Here is a 12,911-nt window from a genome sequence, read left to right on the forward strand (position 1 = left end):
TCAACTCATTATCCAAGAAGTTGACTTAGAAACAACCCTTTCAGTACTTTGAAGCTTACATGTCTCAATGGAAAGTTTCTCACTTCCGGCGACAGGTATACACCAATGGCCTTTGACCGAAAGATTTTGCGTGGTGTTCAACATCAACTCATATATTCACACCACGTGAATTGTACTGTAGTACCTTCAGGGTCATTATCATTATTGGTGATTCCTCTCGTTCCTGTTAACAGCTTACATTATTGGCTGGTAATTAGGTGATGTCTTTCCATGTTCGACTTGAGAACATCTTTTCACATGGATCGATGAGTGAGAGTAGACAAATGACAGAGACATTTTGCTAAGTGGAAACCCAAGGAATCTTCTAGAAACTTCTCATATGACACTTGCCTCTTTGAATTCGCCCAGGGATGAGTAAGAGATCAAAGAAATCTCCAAGTGGAACCAAGAACTATCAGTGGAATGACACTAATCAGAAACCCAGAGCTGACTCACACCCTTGCAAGACATCTATATATGGATCCCTCATTTGAGAGATCTAGAGGCTAGAATTTTGTAATTTGTAAGGAAGTGTTGTTGGTTTCTCTTTGAGAGGGAACATTGTATTGTTGGGTGATCTTTCTTTTCATGAGGTGAAGAGGGCTTTGATGCTGGGAGGATGATGCTGGATCAGACAGCTGGGTTGTAATCCTCTCTTCTACTATTAATAAAGATATTTGAGTTTTCCTCCATATAATCGTGTATTTGTGAATCTTGTTGTTTATGAATGCAACTGTATGGTCAATGTATTTCTGATTTTGCATTATTTATAGTATCATAGATCGAGATGCTTTGATGCTGTTTTGTTGCTTTGCCTCTATAGGTATTCTCTAAAGTGGGACAAGTAGGAGAGGAGTGGCAAGCTTTATCAAGGGAGAGAGGAAATAAGAAAGGAGCCAAGCAGAAGATCCAGGTTGGTCCTCTTTGCTTCTCTCTTATCTGTCATACATAAAGGAAATCACAATTTGCTTTGATTGTTTGTTTCTAAGATATCTACCTATCTTAGTGGGACTAGCAGATCGAAAAGACACTAGTTTTCTCAGAAACAAGAGGTTCGGTAGGCTACCACATATAGTACATCAGAATTTCAAGTCTTGAAGTTAGAATCAGCAGCCTCAAAGTACACGTCAAGGATATACCAACAGAGTGACTCAGGGATGAGTCACATCTTTGTGTTGGGGACCTTTCAGGATGGGGTCCCCTAGGTCTTATTTTGACTAAGTTTTGTAAAAGCCTCCACATTTTAAGGAGTGGAGCACACATCATGCAGACCACCAAGAGTCAAGGGGTTTTAGGAAGGTCAAATCCCCTTAGTTTTTGTATTGTTTTGTGCCTCGCCCATGGTTTATGGACCATGGTATTGTAAGGGTAAAGGATATATAAAGGAAGGTCTTAGCAAGTCTAAGGAAATAAATTCATGAGATGATATATTTTTGAGTGGGTAATTGTGAGATCTTTCTGTATTTGGGTGAAGGGGAAGGATCCTACAACTGTGTGTGCGGAGACCTTGGTAAGTCCACAACTGAGTGCATGGGCCCTTGCAGCAGTGTATGCAGGCTCTGAAAGTATATGTATTGAAGATCTAGAATAATAAAGAGTATTTGAAGCAATTCTATGTCTAAAAAATATACTTATGTGTTTTCTGTTTATGATCAGTTGAATGCCATTTATCTATATTATTGTCTTAATTACACCACAAAGATCTGGATCTACTTTTTATGTTATGTTATGCATGATTATACCCTTAGGCAAAGTTCATAACTCTATTTAATTAGAAATTTCTTTAAGTTTGGGGATTTGGGGGATAAGGGTTTGCAAAGGTCATATCAGGAATTAAACTGGAGAAACACCTTACCCCCACATCACATAGCCTTATGGATGCAGAAACCTGGTTCTAACATCCCCTAATACTACCTCGGGTAAGGTTGCAGCTTGTGCTAAGCGGGTTGTTGTAGAAAGGGACAATAGTGTAGGGTTTTGTTGGTTAATGTAGCTAACTCTGAACCTGGGTCCAAGCCCTCTCAATTCACACAACCTTATAGGGCTCAAAAGAATTTGTCCAACCTAGTTCCAAGGACTACTAACTCGAACCACCAAGGGCTCCAGAGTGTTTATCCCAACCAAGGCTCCAGGACTAGTAGCTCAACCCAAGTTGTTCCAAGGCTCCCAGAGCATTTGTTCCAACCCACAACCATAATGAATTATGAGTACCAAGAAGAAAATAATCAAATGGGGAAACCAAAAACACCCTTGCTATCCATGAAATGCAAAGGAAACGTTAAAGCCACTGTCAATCCAGGAAATCCTCCATCATGCTAATGATAACACATAATCAAATAATCACATTCATACACAATGCATCCATAAATTAACAAGGAAAACACACATGAAACCTGTTACCTGCAAATAAATCCAATTGTACTAAATGGTAGAATTCTTCCCTTGCACTTTCCTTCTTTCCTTTGTCTTCTTTATTCAAATCCAAGTGAAAACTAGAGTGCTCCAAGCATGCTGTAAGTGTGCAAGAGTATGAGAGAATGAGAGGAGAGAAGATAGCTCCAAAACTAAACTGACAAAAGGTTGTAAACTGATCCTAAGAAGCCTTTTTTATCATTGAGTCCTCTATTTTCTTCATTTTCATTCAATTTCCCTCTCATTCAAATTTGTGACCCTTCATCTCCCTTTTCTCTGATTTTCCTTTATTTTATTAAATAAAATGTCAATTATTTCCTCTTTGTTGTAGGAATTTACAGGCTAAGTTCCTGAGACAGAACACCAAAGGACACTGCTCACAAATAGATCACAAATCAATACACCAGTATTGTTGACATGGTTAAAACCCTCAAAGAGGGAAACAATCCACAGCCTAATCCAATGCGGCAACTTCAGGCAATTTATTAATAAAAGAATGAAAATTTACATAAGCTTCTCTCATGAACAATTACCCTACAAATGACCCTCCATGCTCTTTAAATAGAGATCATGGACCAATCGGGTGGTAAGCCATGGATCAAGTGTCGGTAATACTGAGGAGAGAATGAACCATTGAATGAGTTATTTGATATATAGATAGAAGGTTGTAGGTTAAGGTTGGAACACATAATACATCATTAAGTTGATCATTGTCTACATGAACAGTTCTAGTCCCTACCACACTAAGAGATCTATCATCACCAACATATATATTTTTGGTGTTACAATCATTTAAAGAAGATAACATGGCTTTGCTTTTGGCCATGTGATAAGAAGCTCTAGAATCAATGAGCCACTCATGAGAATTAGAAGAAGAAGATACATTTAGTGCATATCCAGACCGAGATGTTTGACAACCACATGTAGAAAGTGTTATTCCTGAAGATGAAGTTGAAGCTGAAGAGTGCTCCAAATGGATGTTATGCTTCTTCATTGCTGCTTCCAAGGCTTCCATCTTCTTAAAGCATTTGGATTCTAAGTGGCCATCTCGATTACAAAAGTGGCAATGTCTGTCAGTCTTATTCCCTTTGTTTTTATTTGCCTCATCATTTTGTTGAAATGATTTTTCATTTTGGGGATGAAATTTCTTAGGACCCTTGTTTGGTTTAGGACCATTCTTTTTAGGATACGACTTCCTAGGATTCTTTGAATTTGGTTGTTGTTGGGCGGCTAAGGCTTTCTTAGAAGAGTTTCCAAGATTAAGAAGACCAAGGTGTAAGATTTTTTTTTATTCTCTTATTAAATAATCACAAAAGGAATCAAAGGAAGGGGATTTGTAGCCATGTCCTTGAGAAATGAAGGCTTCTCTTGTAGAATGGAAGGTGGAAACAAACACAGAGTAGGCTGGTCCCAACTTAGTAAGAATGGAATAGATAAGGTTACCATCTTTTTTTTTAACCTTAACACCTTCCAAGAGAAGTTTAAGGGTCTTGAACTTGGATAGAAAATATTCAACGGAAGAAAAATTATTGGGGTCCAATGTAAGCAACTCATTTTCGAGTTGATGGGCTCTAAGTTCATTTTTAATTCCAAAAAATTTAGTGATATTTTTCATTGCTTCATTAGGAGTATCAAGTTTTGCGATATGGAATATAAGGTTTGGAGAAATAGACATCCCTATCAACCCACGTGCTTGATCTTGCCTATTTTCCCATTTTGCTGCCTTATTTTCATCTTTCGGTTTGGTTTCTTGGCCTGAGGCTATTCTGTAAAGACCTTTACTTCTAACTAAATCCAAAATGTAGGACCACCATTGGAAGTAGTTGGTGCTGTCAAGAATAACTTGGGATGGAATTTCCATTTTAACAGAAACTGAAGTTGTAAATGCAGAAAATAAGTGTTCCAATGATCTCTAAAAAATAGGTTGATTAAAAAAAAACGGGTCTAAAAACGGCTTTTGGATGAAGAAGTTATGGGTTTTTGAAGAAAAGTTGTTGAAGATGCCGACGAAGTGTAGGAATGTGCGGAAATGAATGATAATGTTATATTTAAAAAAAAAAAAAAATCGCCCCCTTTCCAAACTTAATCTAATTAGCTCAACAAAGAGAAATACTTGAACTCAAGACTTCTATTCTCATAAAGTAACTTTGGACCAAGTGAGCTAGTTTAAAAGGTTAGTAATTTTTGGAAAAGAGGAAGGTTTTTTTTTAACCAAAGCTTTGGGGTGTGTGCTTACTTGAGAAAGCTCTTTTTTTTTGCCTGCAAAACAAAAACCACAAAACCCAAAATGATCATACAAAAAAAAAACCTTATGGTTTGAGGTTAGCTTTACCCAGAAACTAACAATTTTCCTCGATGTTTCTGATTTTCCGAGAACACACTAAGGCGCGGCAGAAAAGAGCATATGCATGAGAAAAAAAAATTCCTTTATGTTTCTAATTTGCCCAGATCACACAAAGTCATGGGGCAAAGAGCATACGCATAAATGAAAGGTGTAGATTCGGTAACAAAAAAATAAACCGAAATAAACAGAGAGAAAATAACTAACTGCAAATAAACACTGTATACCTCCAAATCTTAAAAATGACGTAACTAGGCTACCAGAAACCTTTTGCATGAAACGAAAGGGGTTCCTTATTGGAACATATGCTTCTAACACAATAGAGTAGTCCTCTCAGCGCGAAAGCAGTCACAAATAGTAGATCTAGGAAATGACAGTCAGATGCAGTTCTATCGGCTTCAAATTTGGATCACCAATGGATGTGGCCCTCAACTTAGCTCTGATACCATGTAGGAATTTACAGGGTAAGTTCCTCAGACAGAAAACCAAAGGACACTGCTCACAAACAGATCAGAGATCAATACACCAATATTGTTGACGTGGTTAAAACCCTCAAAGAGGGAAATAGTCCATGGCCTGAGCCAACACGGCCACTTCAGGAAATTTATTAATAAAAGAATGAAAATTTACATAAGCTTCTCTCATGAATGGTTACCCTACAAATTACCCTACATGCTCTTTAAATAGAGATCATGGAACAATCGGGTGTTAAGCCATGGATCAAGTGTCGATAATACCAAGGAGAGAATGAACCGTCGGATCACCACATATCATGACCATCGGATTGTAAGTTACAAAAGTACATAGTAAAGAAACACACTTTACCTAACTCTACACTTGACCAAGTTATACTTAACTATTTCCTATGTGTCAGAATATCCTAACATTTTCCTTTGCCAATTTCAATAGCCATTAATTAATCGCTAACAATACCCATCACTAAGTTTTTCCCAACATTCAACTTGGAATATGTGTGCCATGAACTTAGTTTTATTTTTATTTACATATGGAAGTCGACCATAGGCTAATACACAAATCCAATCCATGTTTTCATCATAAAAAAATGTACACCAACAAGGAAAAAACTCTTCAACAATAGAAAGCACCAATCTGATGTCCAGAAAGCATTTTAGTAAGAAGTAGAAGCACAACACTACCGAACATCATTAGCATGTATATCTAGGAGTCCTTAATATAAAGTCCTCATAAGCATGATTCAAACCTAGACACTACAATGCTTAGACCTTGATTCAACTTTGCATCACATGACAATTAAAAATAAGCCAAGCTCAAGACAATATAATGAGAATATTGTTTCAATACACGATTCATGAGGATACGTGGCAGACATACATATAAATAAACTCTTGTAAATACTCGAGCCATAACATAAGGACCTTTCAACAATACAATGTCCAGGGGACATTTTGCAATCCTCCTATGAGAATACATAATTTCGACTAGCAACTTCCTAACGCACATACATACTCAATAACCAATCCTTTAGGCAAAAAATCACTATATAATGGAATACAATAAATGAGGATTTCAATGTGAATAACAACATTTGTACATTTTCATTCAGGGCATCATTAATGTCTCAATGGAAGACAAATTATCCTACAATAAATCAATGTGAAATAAGAAAATAATGAAAATCATGTCAAACTCCCCATGAGTATGTGTCATCTCTTCCTGAATGAAGAGCATGGTATTTGATATCCTGACAACCTCTCCTTTTGAGATAATTACACTCCATAACTTCTTCTTGATACACAAATTCTTCATAGCACACATGGTTGAGAATTTGATCCTCTTACAATAATGATTGCAAGCATTATAAAAAATGAAAGGATGACAAAATAAAAATTAGATGCAATCCTTCAAACCTTTTAGAACTCCCCCTGGACTCATTTAAACAGTGTAAACTTTGAAACGAGAACTGATACTATTACCTGTTTCATATAGACAGCAAAAAAGTGACCTGATTTTGAAAAGGGGTGATGCAGAACACACATGTTTTTTTAGAGCATTGTTTTTGGCACTTTAATTTTTTTTAATGTACATTACGTATTAGAATGGTAGTGATTTTCATGCTAATTTTAAAAAGTGAGTATTCTGCATCACACCCTTTTTTTAAAAGACCTATTTTTTGACTTTAAATTTTCTAATGTATGAAATGTAAATAATTATTTTCTAAATTTGATAGTTTTTGAAGTGGTCATTTTCTTCATATTTTCTTGTTTTTATTTTAAGTTTAATTTTTTTTGTAGTGAGGTTTTTATTGTTTTTCATTTTTAAATTAGAAAGTCGATATTTTGAATTTTCGATAATCTACATATTTATACATCCTTAATTAATTTTTCAATCCACATGAAATAATTGTTTCTAAAAAACAATATTTTTTTTAACGATGGACATAAAAATAACCATTTTTAAAATAAATATAACCAAAAAACTACACGTTTTGATAATTTTTTGCTCGAATTGACATGTCAAAATCACAATTTTTATACGAAAATTTTAATTAAAAATGGTTAAATAATAGTTTTTTTTAATGAATTTCATGTCAAAATAATAAGAATAATCATTTTTTTCAAAAAATAATGATTAACTTAAAAATCAATGCGAAAATCACATATTACAAATATTGAACGCATAACAACCTTAATTGATTGATTATTCTTCTCATAAAATGTCAAAGTCAAAACATTGCAAAGCTTGATTTCCAAGCATAACTTAAATTTAATCAACAATGTCAAGTAATCCAAACTCTTTGTCCTCTAGAGTTTCGTCATTATCTTGTTCCACAATATTTTCTGCTTCATTTTGCTCATTTTCCTCTTCTAATGGATCTTTGATGTCTGCGAATCTCCCAATGTATGTCTTTCCAAACATTCCATGTAATGGTGGTTGGGGTTCCTTTGCCTTTTTTGCCACACGTGATTCACTAAAGTCCCCTTTCTTCAACCCAGTTTCTTGCATTGCATCTCGAAGAAATTGAAGAGCATTAATTCTTTGCTGAATGAAATTGCACTGTAATGGATATTTCTCAATTGCAATGCAGTTTCTTCCTTTTTGAAGGCAGCATGCTAGTGTTGTACCTAATTATCAAGCACAAAAGAAATAATGAAGTAAATTAGTACAATGACATATTAATTAAAAAGATAACATATTGAAATTCAATTCCATATAATAAAACTTACATGAGCCAGAAAATAAATCTAGAACCCAGTCTCCTTCATTTGAACATATGTCTATAAGATAGTTAATCAATAATTGTGGTTTTTGATAAATGTTAACGATCTCTCCTTTTGTTTCTTTGTCTTCATATGTTAGTTTAGTTTTCTCACAACAGCATCACAAGTCAGTATTTGGCTATGACTCTTTCTGTCCACCCGATTAAAAATCATAGACATATGGCTATCATCTTTTTCCCAACTATCAATATGAATGAACTCACAGTCATTTATAAATTGTTGATATTCATTGTTAAGAATATTTGACTTTTGCTTGTAACATGAAATAGTAAATGTTCAATTAACTTGTACATAAATGAATTTTTCAACATTAATCAAATATACATTTTAAACGTCTTACCATGTAAGTTGCATCCTTGAATTTGTTTTCCCCTTGAAGCTTGACAATATCATTACCAATTGTGTGTCTGAATGAAATGTCACAAATCTCCATAATGGTGATGACGTCACTTCTACAAATCCCGCAACCACTTTATTAAAAGCTTGATAAGTATAAGGGTCACTATCATAGTAAATGTTTGGAATATTGAAACCATGGGGAATATCTGCAATAACTAGGGCATAATCCCTTTTTGGTATGAGTTTAGCAAAGTCTTCACAGTCGCCTTGTATTACTCGATATTGAATAGTGTCTAGCCCATTCCAAATGAAATGATTAAGAGTTGGATCAAGTTCAACATTCTTAATACGTTGCTTCCTCAGTCTTTCAATATTTATTTTTCAATAAAAGTCTTGAAACTGTCTCGTGCTCCATTATCTTCCTTCCTCATCTTTTATAAAATAAACAAATATATGTGTAATTTATAAATTAAAAATAGTACATAGATGAATAAAAATGAATGTATAAATCAAGATACATTTTTAAATGCAAGATAAAAATATTTTAATGTTGATGTAGAACTTGAATCTGGATAGTTGCGTACAACATCATCCCAACAATCTTCATTCAACAATCTAACCATTTGTTCTTGAATTTTCATGTAAGCTTTGTGACTGCATAGATAAAGTAAGAAAAAGTTAATATAATGATATGTATAACAAATACTACCAAGAACAACATGTTTTATTTAAAAGATAAATATAATCTAGAAATAAATAAAAATAATTTAGCAAACTTACTTTTGAAATTCTTCAGACATTTCCTCCAATGATAATTCCCCTGACCTCACACGAGATAATATTGTTTTGACAATTTTTTCATCTTTCACTCCTTACATCACCCTCCAAGGCGTGATAGTCATATCGTCTGGAAGTTGTTTCAGTTCAGGAGCTAATTTACTGTTGCTACATATCAATGGCTTAGAGTTTTTGACCCTCTAGTTTTTAATGCCAATGTCTTCCCACATGCTAAAAATCTCATCAATCAACTTCCAAACATCTCCAGTTCTAAATGCCAATTGGAAAATGTTATCAACACCTCTGAATAAATCACTATTTTTGTTTCCTTTTCCACCTTTTGAATTGGTTTTCTCTTCAATTTGATAGCCTATTTCCATACAACATTCCTTTCGGAAATCTACACTAACATTTATTATCCCCACCACATTTTTCTTGAAATTCACTATGAATAAATATAACCATTTGGATGAAAGTCATAGACATCCTATATTCATTATCTGAATTATGATCCCATGCCACTAACTTTGCTTTTGTTTCATTTAAACCAGCATAAATGATACATTTCATTGTTTCAAAAGATGGGTTATTAGGATATTCCTCCATCAATTGTCTTTGAGCTTCTACAGAATGGTTCCCCCCAAGCACATAATAATTGTATTCAAAACATTTTGACTTATCAAATGCTTCTTTGTTGGGAACTTGAAGTGGATCAACAAGAAGCACATAACTAACCACATGAGCATATGGATTGTACCTCATCAATGTCTTCAAGTTGTGAACATGCAGATGATGTGGCTTTCTGACTTGATATTGACATTGTCCTTCACTTGCCTTATAGGTTTGTCTGACATTAAGCTGAAATGTATGACCACCATCAATTAAGTTTCTCTTTGTCAAATTCTGTTGAATGGCATTTTGTTTTGTTTTGATAATGCCATCATCTAAATCAGCTCCTGTGTAATGATTTCTCTGCTTTCTTTTGAAGTTTCACTAGGTTCTTGACTGCTGGTAATGACTACTTCAAAATCTTCAACTTTACTTTTCTTCATCATAACATTCTCAACAGATTTATTCTTGGGCATTCTTACTTTTGGTCTTTTACAACTTTTCTCAGTTCCAATGTCATCTTCAGTAATGGCAACATATGATTCACTATCAGTTTCAACTTCATCGTACTCTAAAGTAACTTGTTTACCCTTGCTAGATTTATCCACCAGAGGCCTTTTTTTTTTATTCTTTGGATATAGTTTTGTAGCATCATTAATTACTACATTTTGCTTGTTTTCCATATCTTCTTCTAACACTGAGTAAAAACTGCTGAAATCTTTCATGATATCATGCTCTATGAAATGAATGCCTCCCAACCTAATTGAACAACTTTCAACAAAATTCTGCCAAACAAAATATCATATGTTAATAAAAACAAAGTTAAAAAAATATAGCGAGACACTTTCAAGAACGCAAAATACAAATATAAATAACAATACTTACAATGTTTTGTGTCATCTCATTTACGATTTGTTTACACAACTTTGTAGATACCTCTCTCGTGTCATACAATGAATATGATAGTTAGTATTTAATCCTTTCATGTGACTTGGGAGCATTTGTAAGTACGTAAACAACTTCAGTGTTCGGTACCGAACACATATCTATGACTCGTCCCATCACCTCAAAATTTCCATTATCATTTGGTATATCAATATATAGATATATATTCATATTTGTGCTTTCTTTTTCTTTCACATACCAGACTCTTGATGGAAATTTCACCTCTTTTGAATTCTTCCAGTCTGAAATTATCTTCTTATCACTTGAGGCACTTGAAAGATTTGTATCCATGAGCTCAGGTGGAGTTCATTCACCAATGTTTTTTGAAGACGCACCTTTAAGAGTCTTTGGTCCAGAAAGATTTATAGAAATTTTCTTTGATGCCATTTTCCTGAAAAATAGAAACACATAAATCTGTAAATAAAAAAAACATATTAACTTAAATTAACAATGAAAATATATCATAAATTTTTTATTTGTATAATCAGAATCGCCCAGCCACCCCTAATGGGTGGGCGGGCGGGAGGTCGGGTGAGGGACAATGGGGTGGGGTGAGGGTGGGCGAGATCAGTGGGCAGGCCAAGTGGGTGTGAGCGAGAGGGGTGTGCGGGGCGAGCATGTAGGGGGGTGCACCAGGCCCCATTCCACCCCCACGTGCCCACACCGACCCTCTTCCCTCACACCCACCTGCCTCTCCCCCATCCCTCTCACTCCCCCTCACCCGCACACCCTCCTCGACACCCTCTCCGCCCACGTGCCCCCACCTCCCCCCAAACAAACGCTCCCCTAACCCACCCCCTTGCACCCTGCCCCTCCCTCTCCCCCCCCCCCCTCACCCACATCCACGCCCACCATTGCCCCCTCACACTCCCCTCTCTCTCTCCCCCTTCCCCTTCACCCACATCCTCCCTACCCTCCCCCTCCACTCCTTGCCCATGACCCTTCCCCTCCCCCCTCATACTCCCCACCCCAACCCCCCTCATACTCCCCACCCCAACCCCCCTCGCCCAACCCTTCTCCGCCCACAACCCTTCCCCTCCCCTCACTCCCCACCTGACCCCCCCCCTCGCTCACCCCACCCCGAACCCCCCCCGCCTTGCCTCCCCACACTCCCCCCTCACACCCCACCCTGAACCCCCCCTCACACTCCACCCTGAACCCCCCCTCACACTCTCCACCCCTGCCCATGACTCCTTCCCCACCCCCTAACCCCCCCCCCCCCCCCCCCCCACACTCTCCACCCCTGCCCATGACTCCTTCCCCACCCCCTACCTCCCTCCCCCTCACACTCTCCACCCCTACCCATGACTCCTTCCCCACCCCCTACCCCCCCCCTCCACACTCTCCACCCCTGCCCATGACTCCTTCCCCACCCCCTACCCCCCCCCCTCACACTCCACAACCCAACCCCCCTAGCCCACGACCCCACCCTCACATCCATCGCCGCCCAAGACCCCTCCCACACCCCCTACCACCCCCCCTCACACTCCGCACCCCGACCCACCCCCTTCGCCCACGACCCTTCCCATCCCCCCTCACACTCCCCACCCCGCGCACCCCAACCCCCCCAAGACCACCCCTCACCCACGACCCTTCCCCTCTGCCTACCCCCCCCACACTCCCCACCGCCACCCACGACCTCACCTCGACCCCCCTCACACTTACCACTCTCGCCCACAACCCCCCTCCCCCCACACTCGCCACCCCAACCCCCCCTACCCACGATGCCCCCCACACACTGCCCACCCTGACCCCAACCCCAACCCCGGCCCCCCCTTGACCATAACCCTTCCCATCTGCCTACCCCCCCCACCCTCCCACTTACCCTACCCTACCTTTGCCAACAACTCCACCCATTCCCCCGCTAATCCCCACCCGCGACCCCCCCTTAAACTCCCCACACTGACCCCCCCCACCTTGCCCACGACCCTTCCCCTACCCCCTATGCCCCCCTCAGACTTCACCCCCCCTAAACCCCCTCTCCCCTCGCCCCACCCATCGCCACCCCCACCTATCCCTCCCCCCGCCACCCACGGCCCACCCCACCTCACCCACAGCCTCCCCCGCCCCTCCCTCCCCTCCCCTCCCACAGCCTCACCGGGAATCGACCAGCGACCGGTTGGGCGGGCAGTCGGGCTGCCAGGGTGGCGCCGACCTCGGCCGCGCCACCATGGTGGCCTGCCCCCCCG

This window comes from Pinus tabuliformis, chromosome J (genome assembly GCF_031772625.1).
Source record: "Pinus tabuliformis cultivar Carrire ecotype Pingquan chromosome J, CPIR1, whole genome shotgun sequence".
Classification (NCBI taxonomy): Eukaryota; Viridiplantae; Streptophyta; class Pinopsida; order Pinales; family Pinaceae; genus Pinus; species Pinus tabuliformis.